This window comes from Pseudorca crassidens, chromosome 17 (assembly GCF_039906515.1).
Source record: "Pseudorca crassidens isolate mPseCra1 chromosome 17, mPseCra1.hap1, whole genome shotgun sequence".
NCBI lineage: Eukaryota > Metazoa > Chordata > Mammalia > Artiodactyla > Delphinidae > Pseudorca > Pseudorca crassidens.
In genome coordinates, this window is record NC_090312.1 from 41,555,273 (window position 1) to 41,580,145 (window position 24,873).

A 24,873-nucleotide genomic window follows, 5' to 3' on the forward strand; every position below is an offset into this window, starting at 1 on the left:
CAGACAGAAAGCGAGTAAATACTTATGATTTCATTTACAGGAAATTCTAAAAAAGACAAATCTAGTCTACGGTGAAAAAATGCAGTTGGTTGCCCAGGGCCTGGAGTAGGAGGGCATGAGGAAAATTTGGGGGGGGTGATAGAAATGGTCTGTATCTTGCTTGTGAGTGAGTATACATGTCAAAACTCATCAAACTGTACCTGTAGAATGCATACTTCCTACCAGTAAAATGGATACTTCCTACCAGTATGCACGTTACACCTCAACAAAGTTGATTTTTAAAAGTCCACGTGCCATTATCCAAGATGTCAAAATCCAAAAGCTGTGAAAATCAAAAGATTTGGCGAGTGCAAAATGTGACCTAGCCAAACATGAAGCTCTTCATAGTCTGTATTTATCCTATTGAGTCATGATATTCATGCATTAAAGTGAAAGTAATTACAGAGTGCTTCCTCAGACCTTGCGGGGGTGGGGGGGGTGGGGGGGGTATACATACTACACAATATATACACTGAATTACCTTTCTAAAATCTGAAATATTCTGAATTCTAAAACAGGCCTTGACTCAGACTTTTGGATAAAGAATTGTGGATTGCTTTCTTTGTCCTAGGAAAAAAAAGAAGAATGGAAGAAAGAAAAAGGAGGGAAAGAAGAGAAAGGAAGGAAGAAAGGACAGAAGAAGGGTGGGAGGGAGGAAGGGAGGAAAGGGCGTCTTCCTGGTACAAACCCTTCCTAGCCAACCTTCTTGCCGAAGTGTTTCTATCTCTGCCCTCTGCAGGCACAGCACCTGCTCTGGTCGTGGTGACAGCGATCCCATGACTCCCCCAGCTTCGTCCTCACTGCCTGAGCCACTAAAATCGATCTAATTGATCAAGCGTTTTTAAAAGATTCTGAACACTCACATTTTAGAATTTGGTTCCAAGAGCAGGCACTGTGGGCCCCTTTATCATTCCTGTCTCAGAATTAAGAACCTGGGAGAGAAGGAAAAAAAAAGATGAAAGAAAAACTATCTTGAGAATTTGCCAAATAGTGAGTTATTTCACACCCCTCTCCCTCAGCCTTTCCACGGAGGGTTGGTTTGAATCGAAACACTTCAAAGCTCTTTTGATATGTTTTCCTCTGGTCCATATACCCACCACACCCACCACAGAGAAATGGAGAAAAGATCCATACTTCATTGTGGGGACTTGGAATTAATTTAAAGCAAATATTTCCCCTAAAATGCTTCAATCCACAAACTGAGATTGTTTTTCAAGTTTTTATTTTACTTATTCTGTTTCCAACATGTTCTAGTTGCAGCCTCATGTGTAAACTATTGTGAACATGTTAAATTAGAAACACATTTTTTATTGTTATCTTTACCTCTCCAACTTTTAGTCTTCCCTAAAATATCTTGTGACCTCTGTGGTGTCACAACCCTGTCACATGAATTTTATGTCCCTTCCTCCTTAATTAGCCATGGTTACAGAGCAGCAATTATGTACAGAATAGGGAAAATGCAGTATTTCCTCTAAGAAAGGGTTAAATAGACAAATGTTTGGATCAGGTTCCCCTAACACCTTTGGAATTAATTGGATTTGAGGCTAAAAATAAATTACCCAATAGGTTAAAATGAGGTAATGTTGAAAGAATTGCTTGGAAAAGAACTGCAAAAATGCAAGAATGTCACCATGAATGGTTAAGAGCACCTTGCAAAAGCAGAAGAAAGAAGGTATGTTTCTCAACTAGATAAGGACACTTCAGGATGTAGGCCAGGTTATCCCTAAGACACTGATTCAAGACAGTAATGCTATTATATCTACATCTTTCCAGAACCATTGAGTGGATTCTAAGGAATATTTGCTCTAATGACTAAATCCCTCAGAGCTGATGGGGAAAGTAGGTTGACAAAACAGAAAAGTGTTCCTATTCTTGAGGAATTTGCCATCCTCTTTAGCATTCTACTCCAAATCTAGAGTTGCCTTTCTTCCTGTGAGATGTCCTCAGCAAATAAAATAAGTGTGTGTTGAGGCAGGGAGGAGACTGATTCTGTGGTCCAATCAGTTTGTCAGAAGATTCCTGTCCTATCTTCCTCTTGGAGATTCACTATGCCTACTTGCATGTCAAAGGCTCTCAAAAGTCCTTCAGTGAAGAAACCTATTTACATCTATCTAAAGTGTAATTTCCAAAATTTATTTGACTGTGAAATTCTCTGTACATCCACCAATAGCTTGCAGAACTAGGATTCCTTGGAATGTATTTGGAGAAATATGGTTCTAGAATCACTGTGTTCCCATGTTTTTGTGTTGCTACTCAACAGATGAAAATAAATCTTCCAGGTTTGGTCCACAAGTTTAAAATCATAGGGAAGTGTACATGATTTTGTTCCTCCAGTTTCTGTAGTTTTTTGGAAGGGGGACTCTTTCTAAAAAGGGAAGCATTTGTCCCCTTAGCACTCTTGAAGCATGTTTGCTGGTAACATATCTTGGCTACATCTGAGCATGAATAACAGACCCTGTTTAGAGTTCTGGACTTGCGGGGGATATACACTTCATGTCCAACAAAAGGAAATGAAGCAGTACTTTATTAATAGCAGAGCAAGCACACGATAGGTTCTCTGGTAAACTAGGCTAGAATCTAGGCTTCAACACCTAAGAAGAGCTTCTTCCTCCTTTTCTCATGGCCTTAAAATGACTCAGTCTATAAAGTAGAGAGAGGGACTTAGCCAGACTTATGCAGGGGGCCAAGCTCTAATCAGACCTACTTACCCATGGAGGAGATAAGACAAGAAAAATACCACAGAAATATGAAAGAGATACCACATGGATGAGAGACAGAGTAGATCAACTGTGTGCCCTGTCCCCTGGACTCTAGCTTAGGACTCGCACAGTAGAATATCTACTATAAGGAGAATTTGTGAACATTTAATCTACAATCTCTCTAAATAATCTATAAAAATACTACAAAGATGTTTACCAATTTACCAATATTTTGAGAACAAAAATATAATTCTATAGATTACCTTTCAAAACTGGAAAGGTACTCAAATTCCCATTATTGACATAGCCATGCCAATATTCCTCACTGCCTGGGCAGTGGGTGGGAGGGGAGCGAAATGGGAGGTGAGGAGTTCTCAGATGATGAGTGGCTCTAGGTCCCCTGCTGGAGCTGCTGCTGGGCTCTGCCTCCACCATGGCAACAGTCAACTCACTCCCTTACCCCTCAGAGAGATGGATCTCTCTTCTTCCCTGAACCATCTTTTCCCAGTGCCCTGGTTACTGCCTTCTTACATTCTTTGAGGCACTGTCTTCAGCTTTGGTCTATACAGCTCATAGGAGTGACATGGTAGGGGAGGGGGAAGAAGTGAGGATTAAGGAACAGAAGTATAAATGTCTATGGCATGTGGGCAGGAGAGTCACTTCTCATGTTGCTGGTAAAATCACTACCATCCCTCTTTTTCCTCTCCAGCCACAGCTGGTTTTGAGACTGTTTCATGCCCACTTATCTGTGTATTAAAAATCACAACTCACAAACAGAAAATTGCTACATCTTTCCAGAACCATTGAGTGGATTCTCAGGAATATTTGCTCTAATGACTAAGGATCATCTTCAGCAGTGTGACAGGGTGGGGTTCTAAATGCAATGACGCAACTTTGATTGTTCTTTTCTTGTTTACATTAACAGTTGCCTGAAAGAATCTGGAAATACAGAAAATTCGTGCCTTCATTTCCGAGAGTCACCATGAGGTCCCTGTATACATCTTCTGTCCACAGAATGTACATGCTCAAGTCCCTGATGTGCCAATAAGAGCCAAGTCTATAGTTGAGCCCATGGCCCTCAGACCTCCACCATGTACAAGGGGTCTGCCAGCCAGTACCCAGGGTAGCTCAGTTCTTTCTTGAGAGTAGCTCTGTACCACCTACTGGATAAGAGCCAGTCAGCTCCCCTCAAGTGATGCTAAGGTGCCTTACCCTAGCCCTTCTAGATGACTTCAAGGTCATTTGCCTTTCTTTCAGAATGTATACTTAGAGATTCCATAGTGATATATCTTCCTATACAGTGAAGCAATTGGAATTGCCCTCACTGAAAAGAGGAAAAACCAAAATTAATATCTGAGAGGCTTCCTCTCTCCCATTCTAGTGTAATACCCTACTGTAAAAGGTTTTTTGAGCCCTTCCCCTTTCTAATTGTGTGGCCAAGTAATTTTGACAGGGTAGACCAGCCATAAGCATCTCAGATCATCTTGTTGCCTCTTGCTGAAAGGTAATGTTGTACTCGGAGCTATATCTCTAGCCCCTAGCACAGTGACTGGCACATATTAGGTGCTATATGAATATTTTGCAAATGAACTAAAGCAATGTTATTTTTTCCTATTTGACAGTTTTTTTATTCAGATCCTGTTTAACGTTGAGGATAAACTGTTTTGCCTAAATTTTCATATTCCTTTTGCCAAGGTTCATGCAGATTCTCTGCATATCTAAGTTTGATTGATAGTCTTCTGAATTCTAATTAATTGAGCATGTTAATTACTGACTCCTGCTTCTTCCTTAGCCACCATCTCCAATTAATCAATCTGTCCTATAGTCTTAAATAAGATTTCTCATCAAGTCTCAAGTCTGTCACTTTTTTCTGTCTGCTGTGCCAACGTCATAGTCCAAACCACCTTCATTTCCCTCCTGGACCCCTGCAACAAACTCGTAACTAGCTCCCCTGCCTCCAGTGTTACAATCCTGTTCAAATGCAAATCTGGCCATGTCACTTCTATGCTTAAAATCCTTCAATAAGAGACACATACCAGGGGTTCTGGGAACATGTGACCTGAGTGAAGTCCCCATCTTAGCACTCCCAGAACAAACTACTTGTTTCTCCAACAGGCAGGTGCTCAGACCTGTGAGTGAGAGTCTGGGCTCCTTACAGTCCCTTCAGATAGAGCTAGTGAAGGATTCCCTCTTCCACTGGACTGGGCAATCAACAGCAGAGTACAGTTGGTAGCCAGGACTTATGCGTGTTGGTACACAAAAGGAAGAGCTTGTCCATCAGGGATTTGTGGATCCCAACTATGCCCTCCACTTCCTCAAAGTTGACATCAACCTAGTAGGCATATGCAGGTCGTTCAAACCCTTCCAAAGCCAAGAGAGGGAAGAATAGGTGAATAAACTCTCCCTTCTAAGTTGAGTGAGTAAAGATTTCTCGAAGTTTCTTCCAGGTGTCTCAGCAGAATGCTGGCATCTGTCTTTGCACTACAAGCCTACAGGACCATAAATCCATTTTCTTTTCACCTCCTGTAGGATTCCCACCATTAAAGACACTTCAACAACCAGGCCTGAGTCCTAAAGAGTAGACGGGGAAAACTAACTACCCATTTAAGAAATCCCAGCAACCAGACAGAGGAAGATCAGGCAGAACAATCAAAACAAGTTCTCAGTGAGACAGAACTGCTGGAGAAAATAGACAGAAACCTGAATAGAAAATAAGGTTAATAAGAGTTCTGAAAGCAGTTTTAAAAGACTTTACTTGCATAAAAATAAGATCTCTCAGTGGAAAATTTATTAGTTAAATTAAAGGAGAAGATGATCATTAAGATCCTAACTCATGCTCTACAAGAGCAAATGCAAGATATACTTCAAAGTATTGAGCAAAATGATAAAAGAAATTAAAGTATCCAAGAGAAAAAGGAGAAACTGGAGGGATCAGGAGTTAATATAAAAATAATAAGTGTTTCTAAAAGAGGAAAAGGAACAGATGAAGGAAAGCCAATCATTCAATAAAGCGTAAGAGAAAATTTCCCTGAACTGAAGAAAGATCCAGATCCTCAGATTGGAAGCATATGTATGGAGTTTCAGGCTGGATTGACAAGAAAGAAAAATCACAGACAAAAGCAGGTTAGAATTCCTGAGTTTTAAGGAGAAAGAGGAAATCTCATAAGCATACAGACAGTTAAAAATCAACCTACCTGCTATCATGGGGGGAAAAAAAATCCAACTTGTCACACAGAACCTAGAAAGCTAGGAGTTAAGGAAAACCATCTACAAACAACTGAAAGTAAGGACTATGAACCAAGAATTCTATACCCAGCCAAGACACTATTCTGTTGTCAGATGAGTGAAAGATACTAGAAAACAGGCAAGGACCAAAACAGGATATTACTCAAGTTCCCTTTATAAGGAAAATACTTGAGAAAAAAAAAAATGAACACTTTCATAAATGAATCAAAACAGAGACTCCAAGATGGGAGAAGATAAAAAGGAACAAAAATTACTGAGCAATAATACTTGATATGCATGTATATGTATGTAAACTAAAATCTTAAAGAAAATGCATAGCTATTTGTGTAGTATATAGTGTATAATTTATGATAAGTAAGGACGGTTGAAAGAAGGGATATATTTTAAGAAGAAGCACTATCTCAGAAAGTAGGATTTGGAGGTGGAGGGTAGAGAGAGGAGGAAGGCAAAAGTGCTCCCAAGAGAGTAGAGAAAGGAGGAAAAATAAGCAGAAATTTAAAGCATTCTACAGAAGGAAAGGTGAAAGAACAGTAGCTGTGGCAGCCATAGAAGTGCCACATCTTCCTTCAAGAGAAAAATGCCATGAGGAATATAGTTTGCTGACAGCCTCCAGAGGCTGCGGGTGGGAAAAGTGATTTAAAAATCTCTTAATGGCAGTGATATGACTAAATATTTGAAATAGAATTAAAAGACAATTTGGAAATGGATATAAGCTGAATATTTTAAAAACCGACGACTTTATTCTAGAATAAACTCTTAGGAATGAAATAGGGAAAATATTTCACTTTAAGAGGAACAAAAATTGTGAAATACTTAGGAATAAATTTAACAGGAAATGCATGATAACTGTATAAAGAAAAAAAGAGATATTATTAAAGACAAACAAGATAACCACTCTCTTGGATGGGAAGACCTATTATCATCTAATGTCAATTCTCCCAAAATGAATATGCAGGTTATGGGGAACAGAGCACTCTCATACATTACTAGTAGAAAGAGGAGGTTTCCTAGCATTTGTGGAAAGAAATCTTACAACATATGTTAAAATAAACAGTATCCTTTGACTCAGTAATTCCAGTCCTGTGATATACAGCACTAATGCCTGAGGACATATGTACACGATACTTATTGCAGAATAGTTTGCAGTTGCAAAAAGCTTTATAAACAAAATGAATGTTCACAAATGGGAAACTGGCTAAATATACTGTGATACGTCTACATCATAAAATAGTATATGTCTACCTAAAAGAATAAAAAAGAGCTATGCCAAGTGAGTTGGAGGGAGTTCTATGCAGTATTGAATGAGAAAAGCAAAATGCAGGAAAATGTGTATAATATAATGCCATCTTGGTAAAAAGAAAAAAGCAACCACACTACTCATAACATGTCTGTGTGTGCATATGTGTGTATAAAAAATATGTTTGTACTTCCTTGATTCTGAAATGCCTATTTATTTCACACTATAACATCTCTGAAATGAGGATGCCTCTTTCAGTCACCAAATGACATATGGCAATCATTACAGTGTTGTCCTTCCCTACAAATGCACGTCAGAGCATGTGTACCCACAGGTAATGGGTGTCGGGGGCTTCAAGGAACAGTCCAAATGCAACAGTGGAGCAATGTTGCATGACAGGCAATGCTGCGTCATTAATGCTCTGGATGGCACAGATGACAGCAGTGTGTGGAAAATCACAGACCCAAAGTCTGTGAATTGAAAAGAGATTCCAAAGAGTCAAATTCTGAATATGAAGAAGTTTTAGGACTATCTAGCCCCCTTTATTTCACTTACAGCTTTCCTTTCATGTGTACAAATGAGTGATATCTAAAAAGGCCTAAAAGAAATAATTCAATAAGTTTTAAAGTAAAAGTCACAAGGGTTAAGAAAGCATTGTGTCGTGGTTTAATTGGCAGCATTTTTTTTTGTTTCAACATAGAACATAATTGTGTGTCTTTACCTGTAGCATCTTAAATTAAGTGAAATTTGCAGTATAGATATATGTTTATTAATATTAGAGCTGTACAGGACTATATAAGCAAGGAGAAAATTATGGATGAATACAATGCAGGATAGTAATATGAATGTATTAGTCTGCTAGGGCTGCCACAACAAAATTCCACAAACTGAGTGGCTTAAATAACAGAAATTTATTTTCTCTGGAAGCCAGAGATCAAGGTGTCAGCAGGTTTGGTCTCTCCTGAGGCCTCTCTCCTTGGCTTGTAGATGGCCACCTTCCCACTGTGTCCTCACGTGGCTCCTCCCCTGTGTGTGCAGCCCTGGTGTCTCTCCCCGTTCTAATAAGGATACCAGTCATATTGGATTAGGCCCCTACCATTATGATCTTATTCGATCTTAATTCTCTCTTTAAAAGCTCTAGCTCCAAATACAGTCACATTCTGAGGTACTGGGGTTTAAGGCTTCAACTACAAATTTGAGGTGGGAGAGGACACAGTTCAGTCCATAACAATAGGTTCCTTGGGGAGACTTGGGGAGAGAGAATAAGAGAGACCATGTAATAAAAGAAAAGAAAAACGACCACACTTTTTTAAAAAGGTCATGCATATATAGGCACTTACACAAAATCACTCATATGTCACCCCAATGATCACAGCAACACTATGTACAATAGCCAAGAATGGAAGCAACCTGAATGTCCATCGACAGACAAATGGATAAAGAAGATGTGATATATATATACACATACACACACACATATACACACAATGGAATATTGCTCAGTCATAAAAAAGAATGAAATAACGCCATTTGCAGCAACAGGGATGTAGCTACAGATTATCATATTAAGTGGAGTAAGTCAAACATGAAAGACAAATATCATATGATATCATTTATACATAGTATCTTCAAAAATGATACAAATGAACTTATTTATGGTTACCAAAGGGGATATCAGGGGAGGGATAAATTAGGAGTTTGGGATTAACATATACACATTACTATATACAAAATAGGTAAACAACAAGGACCTACTGTATATATAGCACAGGGAACTATACTCAATATCTTGTAGTATACTATAATGGAGAAGAATCTGAAAAAGAACATATGCATATGTATGTATAACTGAATCACTTTGCTGTGCACTTGAAACTAATGCAACATTGTAAACTACTTCAATTAAAAAAAATTTTAAGTAAAATCTTAAAAAATGAAATAAAATTACGAATGTAGAAAACAAACTTATAGTTACCAGGGGATAAGGAGGGGAGGGATAAATTGGGAGCTTGGAATTGACATATACATACTACTATATATAAAATAGATAACTAACAAGAACCTGCTATATAGCACAGGGAACTCTACTCAATACTCCGTAATGGCCTATATGGAAAAAAGAATCTGAAAAAAAAAAATAGTGGATATATGTATGTGTATAACTGACTCACTTTGCTGTACACCTGAAACTAACACTAAAACTAACACTAACATTGTAAATCAACTGCACTCCAATAAAAAATTTTAGAAAGAGACAAAAAAAATAAAAATGAAAAAATAAAATCACGCATCTGTGTATATAAATATATAAAGATGCAAATATAAAATAATTATTTTAAAAGCATTTATTCAGTGGTTTCTCATTGTCCTTGGGATCAAGTCCAAAAACTATAACACGGCTGATAGACCTTTTAGGAGTGAAACTCCCGACTCCTTCCCCAGTCTCCTCTGTCTCTTGCATTGTTTACTTCACTCTCTCTGCTCCAGAAACCCCTAACTTCTTTCACTTCCTCTGAAACTCCTGCCCCTGTCCACTGTCCCTTCTCTTCAGAACACTCTTCTCCAAACTGCCCACTTTTGCTCTATTCAGTCTTTAAGTCTCAGTTTAGATTTTACTTCCTTGGAGAGGCCTTGTCCCACCCCACACCAACTTTCTCATGGTAGTCCAAACTGCAAGAGAATCATCCAGATCCTCGTTTAAAATGCAGATCCCTTGTTTCCACTCAGAGCTGCTGAATCAGACTCCTGTGGCAGGGTGGGTGAGAATTCTTCTGCATTCTCCAAAGAAGATATACAGATTGCCAACAAACACATGACAGGATGCTCATCACTAATCATCAGAGAAATGCAAATCAAAACTATAATGTGGTATCACCTCACACGGGTCAGAATGGCCATCCTCAAAAAATCTACAAACAATAAATGCTGGAGAGGGTGTGGAGAAAAGGGAATCCTCTTGCACTGTTGGTGGGAATGTAAATTGATACAACCACTATAGAGAACAGTATGGAGGTTCTTAAAAAACTAAAAATAGAACTACCATACGACCCAGCAATCCCACTACTGGGAATATACCCTGAGAAAACCATAATTCAAAAAGAGTCATGTACCACAATGTTCATTGCAGCTCTATTTACAATAGCCAGGACATGGAAGCAACCTAAGTGTCCATCGACAGATGAATGGATAAAGAAGATGTGGCACATATATACAATGGCATACTACTCAGCCATAAAAAGAAATGAAATTGAGTTATTTGTAGTGAGGTGGATGGACCTGGAGTCTGTCATACAGAGTGTAGTAAGTCAGAAAGAGAAAAACAAATACTGTATGCTAACACATATATATGGAATCTTAAAAAAAAAAAAATGGTTCTGACGAACCTAGTGGCAGGGCAGGAATAAAGACGCAGACATAGAGAACAGACTTGAGGACACAGGAAGGGGAAGGGTAAGCTGGGACGAAGTGAGAGAGTGGCATGGACATATATACACTACCAAATGTAAATTAGATAGCTAGTGGGAAGCAGCTGCATAGCACAGGGAGATCAGCTTGGTGCTTTGTGACCATGGAGAGGGGTGGGATAGGGAGGGTGGGAGGGAGATGCAAGAGGGAGGGGATATGGGTATATATGTATGCATATAGCTGACTCACTTTGTTATACAGCAGAACCTAACACAACATTGTAAAGCAATTATACACCAATAAAGATGTTAAAAAAAGTTTAAAAAATTAAAAAATAAAATGTGCGAACTGTGCCACGGGCTAGTTAAATCTCCATAACACACTGAACTTTCTCCTTTAAGATCCATCACAAGTGTTACTGTTTATTTAATGCAGGGATGGGCAACCAGGTAGAATATATTTTAGGCTTGACACACCAAGAGGCAAAATCAAGGATGTTAACATAGGTACTTATATAACAAGATAGAAAACAAATTTTCACAAACTTTTAAATAAAATTTTTAACAAAATTAAAAACACAATGGAATATAATTTTTTGTAATACAAGTCTACTAATGAAGAAAACGGAATTTTTTTTGTTGGGATGACATTTTGCTTAATTAGGGTCGAAGTTAGTGTTTTCTAATAGTGTAGTAGAAACACGGCCTTGCTCTTCTACAAAGCTTTCCCTTGCTTCTCTGCAACACAGTGTGTGAGTGGTCATAAGTCAATATCTCTTTGAAAAAAAAGGTGCTACACAGCACCTCTTTGGATCATCACACATGCACACACACACACACACACACACACACATATTCACCAAAGATGAACAAAAGTGCCAATAAATCTACTCAAATCAGCCTCTAGAATTTCACTACTCCTTTACTTACATGCCTTCTCTGTTCTGGCAATCAATTCACTTCCCTATCCTTTACTGAGTAAAACAAAGGCAACTGCCTGTAGTCAATATATATATTTTTTAACATCTTTATTGGAGCATAATTGTTTTACAATGGTGTGTTAGTTTCTGCTGTATAACAAAGTGAATCAGCTATACATATACATATATCCCCATATCCCCTCCCTCTTGCATCTCCCTCCCACCCCTCTGGGTGGTCACAAAGCCCTGAGCTGATCTCCCTGTGCTATGCAGCTGCTTCCCACTAGCTATCTATTTTACATTTGGTAGTGTATATATGTCAATGCTACTCTCTCATTTCATCCCAGCTTACCCTTCCCCGTCCCCATGTCCTCAAGTCCATTCTCTACATCTACATCTTTATTCCTGTCCTGCCCCTAGGTTCTTCAGACCTTTTTTTTTTTTTTTTTTAGATTCCATATATATGTGTTAGCATACAGTATTTGTTTTTCTCTTTCTGGCTTACTTCACTCTGTATGACAGACTCTATGTCCATCCACCTCACTACAAATAACTCAATTTCGTTTCTTTTTATGGCTGAGTAATATTCCATTGTATATATGTGCCACATCTTCTTTATCCATTCATCTGTCAATGGACAAGTAGTCAATATATTTTAAAGCCAACTTTCCAGGTAGAAATGGGCACTTCTTAGAGTCAGAACTAGAAGCCAAATATAAAAGATGACTGACTATATGTCCATAGGAAAATGCTCAAAGTCATTCTAGGTCCTGACACTCCAAGGTAAGGAGTTGTATTCTTGCCTTCCAAATTTCACATGATTTTTCTCTTATTGTCTTCTTTAGTTTCTGGACATAGAGAGACATGGCAAAGTCAAAAGTGCATTAAGGGCTTCCCTGGTGGCGCAGTGGTTAAGAGTCCGCCTGCCGATGCAGGGACGCGGGTTCGTGCCCCAGTCCGGGAAGATCGCACATGCCACAGAGCGGCTGGGCCCGTGAGCCATGGCCGCTGAGCCTTCACGTATGGAGCCTGTGCTCCGTGCATTAAAAGAAAATACAGATTAATAGAGTAGGGAAAATTTTCCTAACTGTGTGGTTCAAAATCCAAAAAGCTTCACCAAATTAAAAGTGAAAGAATTTGCATAGCAAAGAAAAAATACACCAACATAATATGCAACTAAAAAGACAAATGACCCTCTGGACGGCTGTTTGGAAATATATATTTATATTTTTCAAAAAGACAAATGACAAACTGGAAAAATATTTATAATTTACATATAAAGAGCCTTTAAAAATGGAGAGGAAAAAGACCAAAAACCCTATAGAAGTTTTCACTAGAGATATAATCAGACAATTCATTGAAAAATAAATGCAAATTACTCTTACTCATATGAAAAAATGCTCAACCTCTTTCATGATAAGAGAAATACAAATTAAAACTGCAGTCAGATGCAATTTCTCACCTGCCATATCGGCAAAACCCCAAATCTTTGACATCATACTTTGTTGGCAAGACTTTGGGGAACAGACACTCTCATAATTTGATGATGGGAACGTAAAATGGTATAACTCCTATGCAGGGGAATTTGGCAGTATCCAGCAAAATGTCATATGCATTTACCCTTTGACCCGGCCATCCCACTTCTAGGAATCTCTCCCACAGAAACATTGGCAAAGATACAAAAAGACACATGCACAAGGCTATTCATCTTAGCATTACTTGAAATAGCTAAAAGCTGGAAATAACCCAAAGGTCCACCAATAGGAGTCTGGTGGAATTAACTATAGTATATCCACCCTAAGGGGTTCTAGGCAGCAGTAAAAAGAAATGAAGATTCTCCTTATAGACTATACATAATATATATACACTACACGACTCTCAAACTTTCTCAATCCATAGTCTCCTTAGTGCCTCAATAATTTTTCATGGTAACCCTAAGCCAAAAGAAATGCCCAGTAGTTTCACTTGTTAATGGCCTTAAATCTCCCACAAGTAATAACGGATGAGAGAGGGAAAGGAGGACCAGAGAGGATGATGCTGAAGAAAGAAAGGGAGGAGATGGTATCAAGAAGAGAGAAGTGAACAGTTTCTAGGGACACAGAAAGGGCAATAAAATAAAGAAAGAAAAGGGTCCCCTGTAGTTGGCAAATAGTGAATTCAGTCAGGGTGAATTTAGTGCAGAAATGAGGGCAGAAGAAAAATAGGGAGATGTGTATCCTGCATCAGAGGGAAATAACCAGATGATCAGATGATGTCAATATGACAGAGGAGTGTGGGGAATAGCCAGAAAGCATGATCCCAAATAGAGGAAAGGACTTTACCAGCGGGTTAAAAGCCATGGTTTAGAAGCACGGGTCTACAATCCCTTATGCAAAATCCCTTGGGGCAAGATTTGTTTCTGGATTCAGAATTTTTAAGATTTTAGAAAATTAATCATGGAACACATACAGTTAATACGTAATACCTGGGAAGCACTTCATAACCGAACACACTAATATTTCTTCAGACAAAAGTATGAATATTAAGAGTAAACAGGATGAATAGATTCCCATCAGTTTACATCTATTTTTGTCACCATATAAAATACAAAAAGCTTTCAGTTCTCAATGCATTTCTTTATTTCAGAATCACAAGTAAGGAATTGTGGGCTGGTAGCAGAGAAATGCTAAGAGCAGGTCTACAACAGGTTTCTTCTGAGCAGACGGTGAAAGGGACATTCACTAAGAAGATAAGGATAGAGAATCAAGCAAAAGGAGGATCAGCCAGGAGGGCAACATGGAAGAGGAGTAGAGGACTCTGCATAGAGGCTTGGCATTGGGGGCAAGGATCAAGGTGCCAAGGAAATGGGGCTCAGCTGAATTGATGGTGGGCTTGAGTAAGTTAAGTTCCAAGAGATATCAGAAAGATAATAAGATTAAAAGACTGCCTCTTTGGGGTCTTCCCTGGTAGCGCAGTGGATAAGAATCCACCTGCCAACACAGGGGACACAGGTTCAATCCCTGGTCTGGGAAGATCCCGCATGCCGCAGAGAAACTAAGACCATGCGCCACAACTACTGAGCCTGCGCTCTAGAGGCCGCACCCCTAGAGCCTGTTGCTCCGCAACAAGAGAAGCCCCCACTCAACTAGAGTCAAGACTGTGTGCAGCAATAACGACCCAATGCAGCCAAAAATCAATAAAATTAAGTCTTTTAAAAAAATAAAAGACTACATCCTTTGTTATTTACCGAATGGAAAACTGAAGAGAGGCTCTTTTGGAGTCTTTTGAAGTCTTTTGAAGAGAAGTCTTACCAAAGAAGCTAAGGGGTGGGGAAGGCTTTCAAAATGCACCCTCTCTGTGGAATCACAGCTTCTAGGGTTGACCAGGGTGCTTAAGGCTTTGGGCTTACAGTGCAGGATGTCTCCTCAAGTGCTCAGGCAAGAGAAGGCCCGTGTATCTCACAGGGCAGGGCATAGAGCTCTGCTATCCCTTTCCTGGGAAGCTGTGGGGAAAAAAATTCCCCCGGGTTTCTTGCCTTCCTCCTTAATGAAGGTCATTCCTGAGGACCAGAGGTTAATGCTTTTCATGTTCTTGGAACATCCTAGATAAAAGGCATGTCTTAAAGCAAACATGTAATTTTACATGCCTATGGAATGCCTTTTGTACCATGCAGTCGAGGTTTAACAGTATGTGTAGAGATTATGTTTGGCTTGTTCTAATAAAATTTAATACGTTCCCATCAGTCTGGAAAGACTCTTCAGCTTCAGCCAAAGTTTTTCCTTAAAGACTCACGTGCAATGAACCCAGTGAAGGTAAGTCCCTGCCATGGAGACGTGGTCAGGAGCGGAGGGGGAGACCACGCACAACAGAGGATTCATGCCAGAGTTTGAAGGCAGAACCAGACCCCAGGTACTGTCATTCCTGCATCATGCACTTCAGCTGAGTGGGCAGAGATTACTAAACATCACATTAAACCATCCAGCTCCCTTTCACAAAAGTCACAGATGGAGTGAGGGAAACACCAGGTCTCGGTGCTGGCCAGGGTCCCAGGGGAAGGCAGCGGGTTTATGAACACCTGAGAGCAGGCATGTGAGTTGGTGTTTAAACAGTTCCAACATATCATCAAGGGCTTCAGCCAAGTTAATGAGAACCAGAGCTCCAGACCAAAACGCTTATTTTGAAAATACCTATTTTTCAAAGATTTTGCATTTTAAATTAAACCATATGAGTAATTGTATCCTAGCTTCATACTCCATTCTGTAAAAGAAAATTCTCGTTCCCTAACTTGGGAAAGAACGTCATGATTTTGCAAAAGGGGAAGTAAGCTCGTGGGGAGGGGGGTAGAGAGTAGAGCCCTGGGTTGTCCACAGCTAAGCCCAAGCAGCCATCAGGCAACTTTGACCAACAGGTAGGCAAAGGCCGCTGGGAAGAGTTTCCAGATCACTACCTTGCCCTCCCCCAGAAATCCAAATTCACCTTGTAGGCTGATTCTGCTTCCACCTTGCTTCTATAGGAGGTGAGAACTGGTCATAATCCAGTGAATTTAAGGCATTTGAAATTCATGTAATGAAAAGACCTCTGTAAAGGCCAGGCGTTGTTTGATGGCCTTTAAATGGGACAAATTCATTTTGTTGGAATAGGGGCATATTTGTTCTTTCTATTTTTTCTTTATTTAATTTTTGTTTTGTTTTGTTTTGTTTTGTCCTAGGAGTTATCTGACCTTTCTGGGTTTTTTTAAACTTCCAGGAGTTGTGTGTTGCTCTGAGCAGCTATTTTCAGAAAAACTGGTTAAGGTTTAACTGATGATAGGCCCTCAGACTACAAGTTCCTAATGAGGTCCTTAACAGACCTAATTTTATTGTTCCCTTTTCTTTGACTTGGTGATGTACCCAAAACTATTCAGTTCTAGAATAAATATTTCATCTTCAGAATCAACTAAGGAGCCATCCTGGTGGCGCAGTGGTTGAGAGTCCGCCTGCCGATGCAGGGAACGCGGGTTCGTGCCCCAGTCCGGGAGGATCCCACATGCCGCGGAGCGGCTGGGCCCGTGAGCCATGGCCGCTGAGCCTGTGCGTCCGGAGACTGTGCACCGCAACGGGAGAGGCCATGGCAGTGGGAGGCCCGCGTACTGCAAAAAAAAAAAAAAAAAAAACTTGCTATTTCTACAAGAGGCATTCATTCCCCCAATTAAACTGTTAAGTAAGGTGATGATGGGAGGATGCAAAGAGCACATGAGGAAACAGATAAATAGAGGGGTCAAATGGAGTCAAGCAGAGAGTTGCAAGTTCAAATCTTCCTTCTGCCACTGGATCCTGTGTGTAGTCATCTGCCAGTCTTGTGAATAGAAATTCATCTGTACAGAGCTTTGTCACTTACCAAACACTCTTGTGCAAACCTCATTTAATTTTCATTCATAAACCCCATTTTCATGACAAGGAAACTGAGATGCAAAGAAGTTAATCTGACTTGACCAATGTCTCAGAATTAGAAAGTGGCAGAACCAGGACTCAAGCCAAGCTCTGTTAAACTCCAAAGCCCCTTCTTTTAAGACTCAGATTTGCATTCATCTGTCGTTGGACATTTAGGTTGTTTCCATGTCCTGGCTATTGTAAATAGTGCTGCAATGAACATTGGGGTACATGTGTCCTTTTGAACTATGGTTTTCTCAGGGTATATGCCCAGTAGTGGGATTGCTGTGTCGTATGGTAGTTCTATTTTTAGTATTTTAAGCAACCTCCATACTGTTCTCCACAGTGGCTGTATCAATTTACATCCCCACCAACAGTGCAAGAGGGTTCCCTTTTCTCCACACCCTCTCCAGAATGGAAGATGTGGTACCTATACACAACGGAATATTACTCAGCCATAAAAAGAAATGAAATTGGGTCATTTGTAGACATGTGGATGGACCTAGAGTCTGTCATACAGAGTGAGATAAGCCAGAAAGAGAAAAACAAATATCATATATTAATGCATATAAGTGGAATCTAGAAAACTGGTACAGATGAACCTATTTGCAGGGCAGGACTAGAGACACAGACATAGAGAACGGACATATGGACACAGAGGAGGAAGGGGAGGGTGGGATGAATTGGGAGATTAGGATTGACGTATATACACTACCATGCATAAAAAAGATAGCTAGCGGGAACATCCTATAATGAACAGGAAGCTCAGCTCGGTGCTCTGTGATGACCTAGAAGGGTGGGATTGGGGGAGGGGGTGGGAGGGAGGTCCAAAAGGGAGGGGATATATGTATACACATAGCTGATTCACTTCATTGTACAGCAGAAACTAACACAACATTGTAAAGCAATTATACTCCAATTAAAAAAAAAAGACTCAGATTTGCAAAGTAAGAATTATGACAAACTAGACCCCAGGAACTTAGTATTAATTCATTGATTTGCATCCAGCTGTGATATGATAGAAGGAGTAAGGCATCTACTTCTAAATTCATACTCTTACAAATGGTATGACCTGGCACTAGCCATCTGACCTGAGTTTCAGTTCCCTCAATTGAAAAGTGAAACTAATAATTACACTTATCTCTTAGTCTTGTTGTCAAGGTTATATGAGAAAATGAATGAGGAAGCATCTATCATACAGGACCTCAGTAGATGTTGATTGGTTAAGTAAGTTACTCAAAAAGAAATACAGCATAGTGTCTAAGTCCTTGGCCTCTGGCTGGTTCTATAGACTCAAATCCCAGCTCTACCACTTAGTGGCATCACCTTGGGCAAACTACTTTAGTTCTTGGAAAAGTGGAGATAATAATGGGGCTGTTGTGATAACCCCTGCAAGGTCTTAGAACAGTACCTGGCATATAGTATTATATAAATTTTTTAATTAGAATTATTATTAATATGAGTGAAAGTAGTTGATTTCTTGAGCATGTTAAGTAGTTTTACTACCACGTTTGGTGGAAAAGGAAGAACACAGGATTGCTACAGAAAATTTATATATGTTTTTTATTAACAGTGGGCATTATTATTTTTAAAGGAATGCCTCTCATGTTTCTCCTTTAATTTTATTTGGGTTTCAATTAACTGCTCTTTATTTTTATTTATTTACTTTTCCCACATATTGACTTATCTCTTCTCTTCTCTGTCAATTTAACTCCTCCCCATTCTAAAAAGGTCATCAGAAATCCCATTACTCTCACAATGTGTGTGTAGACAAAAGCACGTGTAAACAAACACCCAGCTAATCTTAATATTATATACAGTTCACAAAGGACTTTCATATACAATACAGATTCTCATTCAATGCTCTTGACAGACTATGGGGTAGATATTGTTAGAACTTTCATTTTACAGATAAGAAAATTCAGTCTTTGTACATCTGAGCAACTAGCCCAAGGACATACAGTTAAATTGACTACAGTTTTGCGTTTTAGGGAAAATATTTTTTTCTTTTTACCTTTTGATCCTCTTCACCCATTTCTCCCACACGTACCCCACCCCACTCCTGTCCCACCTCTGGCAGCCAACAATCTGTTCTCTGCATCTATGAGCTTGGTTTTTACTTTTTGGTTTGTTTGTTTAGATTCCACATATTTTAGAGATCATACAGTATTTGTCTTTCTCTGTCTGACTTATTCCACTTAGCTTAATGCCCTCAAGGTCCAGCCATGTTGTCAAAATGACAATATTTCATTCTTTTTTATGGCTGAATAATATCCCATTGTGTGTATATATATATATATATATATATATATATATATACCACAATCTCTTTAACCATTCATCCATGGATGGACACAGATTGTTTTCATGTCTTGGCTATTGTAAATAATACTGCAGTAAACATGGAGGTGCATATATCTTTTCAAATTGGTGTTTTCATTCTCTTCAGATAATTACCCAGAAATGGAATTTCTAGGTCATATGGTAGTCCCATGTTTAAGGTTTTGAGGAACTTCTATATTGTTTTCCCTAGTGGGTGCACCAATTTACATTTCCACCAAGAGTGTACAAGTGGTCTGTTTTCTCCACATCCTCACCAACACATGTTATTTCTTTTCTTTTTGAAAATAACTATTCTAACAGGTGTGAGGTGATAACTCATTGTGGTTTTGATTTGCATTTCCCTGGAGATTAATGATGTTGAGCATCTTTTCATGTACCTGTTGCCCATCCGTATGTCTTCTTTGGAAAAATATCTACTAAGATCTTCTGCCCATTTTTTAATCGGATTGTTTCGGTGGTTGGTTTTGTCCTGTTTGGGTTTTTTGGCTGTTGAACTGTATGAGTTCTTTATATATTTTTATAAAAGTTTATTTGACTTACAATATTATATTAGTTTCAGGTATACAACATAGTGATTTTGATTTTTTTTTTTTTTGGTGGTACGCGGGCCTCTTATTGTTGTGGCCTCTCCCGTTGCAGAGCACAGGCTCCGGACGCACAGGCTCAGTGGCCATGGCTCATGGGCCCAGCCGCTCCGCGGCATATGGGATCTTCTCAGACCGGGGCACAAACCCATGTCTCCTGAATCGGCAGGCGGACTCTCAACCACTGCGCCACCAGGGAAGCCCCTTGATATTTTCACACATTATGAAATGATCATCATATGAGTCTAGTTACCATCCAACACCATACAAAGTGTTACAATATTATTGACTATTTTCCCTACACAGTACATTATATCCCCATGACTTATTTATTTTATAACTGGAAGTGTGTACCTCAATCTCCTTCACCAATTACACTTACCATCACACCCCCTGACTTTTGTTATTTTTGTTCTTTTGTATTTTAGATTCCACATATAAGTGAAATCTATGGTATTTGTCTTTCTCTGTCTGACTTATTTCACTCAGCATAATACCCTCTAGGTCCATCCATGCTGTCACAAATAACAAGATTTCACTCTTTTTCATGGCTGAGTAATTCCATTGTGTCTTATGTGTATGTGTTTATATATATCTTTCTTAACCATTTGTCTGTCGATGGACACTTAGGTTACTTCCATACATATTTTTTGGATATTAGCCCCTTATCAGGTGTGATTTGCAAATATTTTCTCCCCCATTCAGTAGGTTGCCTTTTCATTTTGTTGATGGTTTCTTTTGCTGTGCAGAGCTTTTTAGTTTGATGTAGTCTCACTTGTTTTATTTTTGCTTTTGTTTCTTTCGTTTTTGGTGTCAGATTCAAAAAATCATTGCCAAGACCTATGCAGAGGAGATGACTATGTTTTCTTCTAGGAGTTTTATGGTTTCCAGTCTTATGTTCAAGTCTTTAATACATTTTGAATTAATTTTTGTGTATGGTATAAAGCAGGAGTCCAACTTCAATCTTTTGTATGTGGCTGTCCAGTTTTCCCAACATCATTTATTGAAGAGACTGTCCTTTCCCCATTGTATATTCTTAGCTCCTTTGTTGTAAATTAATTGATCATATATGTATGGGTTTATTTCTGAGTGCTCTATTCTGTTCCACTGATTTATGTGTCTGTTTTTATGCCAATGCCATACTGTTTTAATTATTATAGCTTTATAATATGGTTTGAAGTCAGGGAGTGTGATGCCTCCAGTTTTATTCTTCTTTCTCAAGATTGTTTTGACTATCTGGGGTCTTTTGTGGTTCCATATAAACTTTAGGATTATTTGTTTTATTTCTGTGAAAAATGCCATTGGAATTTTGATAGGGATTGCACTGAATCTGTAGATTGCTTTGTATAGTATAGACATTTTAACAGTATTGTTTCTTTCATTCCATGCATACAGAATATCTTTCCATTTATTTGCATCTTCTATTTCTTTCATTAATGTCTTATAGTTTTCAATATACAGGGTTTTCACCTCCTTGGTTAAATTTATTCCCAGGTATTTTCTTTTTCTTGATTCAACTGTAAGTGGAATTGTTTTCTTAATTTCTCTTTTTGATAGTTCATTTGTAGTGTATAGAAATCCAAGAGTTTTGGGCTTCCCTCATGGAGCAGTGGTTAAGAATCCACCTGCTAGTGCAGGGGACACGGGTTCGAGCCCTGGGCCAGGAAGATCTCACATGCCGCAGAGCAACTAAGCCTGTGTGCCACAACTACTGAGCCTGCACTCTAGAGCCCATGAGCCACAGCTACTGAAGCCCACATGCCACAACTACTGAAGCCCATGCACCTAGAGCCCATGCCCCACAACAAGAGAAGGCACTGCAATGAGAAGCCTGTGCACCGCAACGAAGAGTAGCCCCCGCTCGCCACAACTAGAGAAAGCCTGCGCACAGCAATGAAGACCCAACACAGCCATAAATAAATAAATATTTAATTATTTAAAAGAAAGAAATCCAAGAGTTTTTTTGTGTGTATTGATTGTGTATCCTGAAACCTTACTGAATTTGTCTATTAGTCCTAACAGCTTTTTTCATGGAGTATTTAGATTTTTCTATATATTATACCAGATAACCTGCAGATGGTGACAGTTTTTCTTTCTCCTTTCCAATTTGGATGCCTTTTATTTCTTTTTCTCACCTAAATTTCTCTGGCTACACTTTCCAATACTATGTTGAATAGAAAAGGTGAAAGTAGGCATCCATGGTTTTTTCCTGATCTTAGAGGAAAGCTTTCAAGTTTTCACCACTGAGTATGATATTAGTTATGGGCTTGTCATATATGGCCTGAATCATGTTGAGGCATGTATCCTCTATACCCATATTTGTTGAGAGTTTTTATCATAAATGGTGTTGAATTTTGTTAAATGCTTTTTCCACACATATCGAGATGATCATATGATTTTTATTCTTCATTTTGCTAATGTGATGTGTCACACTGACTGATTTGTGGATGCTGAACTATCCTTGCATCCCTGAAATAAATCCCACTTGATCATGGTGCGTGATCTTTTCAATGTATTGTTGAATTTTGTTCACAAATATTTTGTTGAGAAGTTTTGCATCTTTGTTCATCAGGGATATTGGCCTGTAATTTTCTTTTCTTGTGGTGTCCCTTTCTGGTTTTGGTATCAGGGTAATGCTGGCCTCATAAAATTAGTTTGGAAGCATTCCTTCCTCTTCAATGTTTTGAAAGAGTTTGAGAAAGATTGGTATTAATTCTTTGAATGTTTAGTAGAATTCACCAGTGAGGCCCTCTGATACTGGACTTTTGTTTTAGGGGAGGTTTCTGATTGTGATTCAATCTCTGTACTAGTAATTGGTCTGTTCAGATTTTCTGTTTCCTTATGATTCAGTCTTGGTAGGTTGTATGTTTCTAGGAATGTATCCATTTCTTCTAGGTTGTCCAACTTGTTGGCATATAACTGTTCATTTTAATCTATAGTTTGTACTAAATGGCCCAAACCAGAACTTAATGGTTGGTAAAGGAGACATAAATATATAGTTATGACTCAGTGAGTGATAATAGTAGATCATTTATGAAACTGATCAAAGACATCAATCTGATTTTTTCTACACCACTTTTTGGACATATATTTTGTTCCCAGCACCATGCTAGGACTGAAAACACAAAGATGAATGAGGAAGGATTCCTGATTGTGAGAAACTTATCATCTATGGGAGAAACAGACAGGAAAACAAATAACTCTAACACACGTACTAAAACCTACATAAAGGTTAAGAGCAAAATGCTAAGCAAACATGACATCAAATGGTTTTATATTACTTAGTGATACAATTATGCATGGAAATTATCACCTTCTTTTTATAAGACACAAAGCAAGACTATCCAAGATCATTACCAGTGAATGAGATAAACTTCTATGTAACTTATTTCCCAAATATCAAATATCCAAAAAAATTATATGCCAATTGGTTTGGAGGGGTTTACTAATTTTAAAGTCCACACTAAAGAAACAAATGTCCCCTAAATACTCATATAAAGGCATTGATTGGCCAAGGATCCAGGCGTTTCAAGCTGTGATGACAAAGGCATAGACTCAGTGTGGGCAAGGAAATAAAGGGGAGAGAACCCCAGTGAAGAAAATAGAGTTTCTTGCATGGCTAACAAAAGAGAGAGATGATTACAGCAGCCAGACTGTAGGGATTCTGGCAAAATTATGGTGGTAGCGTGGCAGTAACCATATGTTTAAGAAATTAAAGACACTTCTAATTTCAAATATTTTACATCATTACTCCCAGAAGTATATAAATATGTGCCAAACCTACATATCTTAATTTGGAGTTTTCAAAATATAGACAAAAGATTGCATTTAAATCTAGAAAACGATGTCCAAGGGGGGCATGTCAAGGTTAAGTTGGGCTAGTGGCTGGGAGAAAGTAGCCATGGAGTGCTGGGTTCAATCCAAGATTAGAAAAGGGAGCACCTATTTGCAGCCAATTAAGCTGACTGTGCTCTTTTCCTCCATGGAGGCCTGGTGCGCAATGGCTGCAAACTCCTAGGTAGTGTATGCAGCCTGTTGCCTGTATGGGTTGCCCTGAGGGACCTTGGAGACAGCCCTTTCCAGTGGACATTTACATCTGGCATGCTGTCCCTAATCTAGGCTCCAGATTGGTATGCATGGTGCCTTTGAAAAGCCCCAGGGCACAGTGGCCAGGGTCCACATTGGCGAAGTCATAATGTCCATCTGCAAAACAAGCTGCAGAACAAGGAGCATGTGATCAAGGCCCTATGCAAGGCCAAGTTCAAGTTCCCTGGCCGCCAGAAGATCCACATCTCCAAGAAGTAGGCATTTGCTAAGTTTAATGTGGATGAATTTGAAAACATGGTGACAGAAAAGCAGCTCATGCCAGATGGCTGTGGGGTCAAATATACCCCTAATCATGGCCCCCTGGACACATGGCAGGCCCTGCACTCATGAGAGCCTTGTCCCCACCTTACGCCCACCAATAAATCCTACTTTCCTGTCAAAAAGAAAAGGAAAAGAAAAGGCAGCACCTAGCAGAGGCAGCAACAGATGATCCTTCCAAGTTTCCAAGAAACCAGCAAAGGAAAACCAGAGCCCAAAGGATCTCTGTCTTCAGGCACCTGGTATAGGACAGTTTAGGATACTTCTTTTGAGCAGTTTGCTTGTTGATGACCTCTATGTTTTCTGGTCATGCTACATATGGTGGAAAATTTCCAAGAGAAACTTCCCAGGGGCATGGCCCCCAGACCCCAAATCTGAAGTCAAAAAGACTAATCCAGACAACTGCAAAGGCTACTCCACTTAAGAGTAGCTACTCCACTGGAAGGCCAGCATGGGCAAGACCAGCAGGGAAGGGGCTGTGGAGACCACAAGGTATAAGTCTCCTGGGCCACTCTTTATGGTCCCTCAGAGCTCCTCTTGACCTCTGCCTTAGTACATACGGCCTTCTGCCCTGAAAATCACCCAGTGCGCAACTTAACTCCCCCACCCAGACTGTAAGCAGAAACGATGTCATTGTCCTTCTCAGATT

The 24,873-nt window shown here is 39.3% G+C and overlaps 1 long non-coding RNA gene and 1 other non-coding gene across 2 annotated transcripts in view; one reads left to right on the plus strand and one right to left on the minus strand.

The window, feature by feature from the left end:
* Positions 1-914: 914 nt before the first annotated feature.
* Positions 915-24,873, minus strand: part of LOC137210128 (uncharacterized) — a 189,919-nt gene continuing 165,960 nt past the window's right edge. Inside the window, exon 3 of the long non-coding RNA XR_010936275.1 lies at positions 915-971. This is a non-coding gene — a long non-coding RNA (uncharacterized lncRNA). The remainder of the gene's footprint in view (positions 972-24,873) is intronic.
* LOC137210805 (small nucleolar RNA SNORA70) lies at positions 23,806-23,934 on the plus strand. Its single transcript, XR_010936735.1, has one exon. It is a non-coding gene; the product is annotated as a small nucleolar RNA SNORA70 (small nucleolar RNA).